Below are 966 nucleotides of genomic sequence, written 5' to 3'. Positions count from 1 at the left end.
TAACCTCCCCCCTCCTCCCCCACTTAGAGCCTCCCTACTGACAGCCAGCAACACAAAGCCCACTCAAGGAGCACATGGATGTTAGCTTCTGCCCTCTACTGGAGACAGCTGCAACAGCAGCTGTCAAGAGACGCTTTCTCCCAATTCCATACTACATACCAGTTATGTGGTGCGCTCACACTGGAAACAAAAATAAAGTATGCTAATGAAAAAAAATTCGGTATGCAGGAATCAAAATCTCAGGTTGATTGAATGGTCAGCACGTGCACTACATTGTTTCCTATTAGAACAACATTGTAAAATAGTGATTTCTCGTGAACTGACTAAAACAATGTACTACAACAATAAGCAGTGGTACAAACGATACTCTAGTATGTAGTGCAATAACACTGGGGCACAACGTAAAGAGGTTGACAGAGAGAGTTGCAGCAAAGATATTTAACGTCTGTATGGACGGTGAGAGACAGAAAACGGTGCCCTCTGAGGGTTCAATGTGTGAGGATGCCAAGGCCGATCAGTGAGTCTGTGTTTTCTTTAGGTTGTCAGAGCCTAATGCAAAATCACACACAAACAGATATACATCTATATCTATATAGATATAGATATATTATTTGTGACTTGAGAACTTGAGTGCCTGATGGACAGTTAAAACAAGTTGTCATAGCACCACCAGATGGTCATACAGTGTAGTTCTTATGGACTGAGCAGTGGGGTTCAGCTGTGTGGTTGCTCAGATCCACGTGCTTGTAAGTGAGGAAGAATATAAAAAATGTGATTCGTCAGAAATAACTACAAGGTTCCATCATTTCTACTATAAGCCAGTTAGACTAGCCGGGTTAGATATGTTCTCTCTTAACCGCGCAACAGTATTTTCCACGGATGAGCATTAGCATTCAGAGCCCTCAGTCGTGGTAAACTCGAGAGAGAGAGAGAGAGAGAGAGAGAGAGAGAGAGAGAGAGAGAGAG

The sequence above is a fragment of the Anarrhichthys ocellatus genome, unplaced genomic scaffold (assembly GCF_004355925.1).
Source record: "Anarrhichthys ocellatus isolate YVR2014 unplaced genomic scaffold, GSC_Weel_1.0 scaffold48, whole genome shotgun sequence".
NCBI classification, from domain to species: Eukaryota; Metazoa; Chordata; class Actinopteri; order Perciformes; family Anarhichadidae; genus Anarrhichthys; species Anarrhichthys ocellatus.
This window is presented reverse-complemented; position numbering follows the sequence as displayed.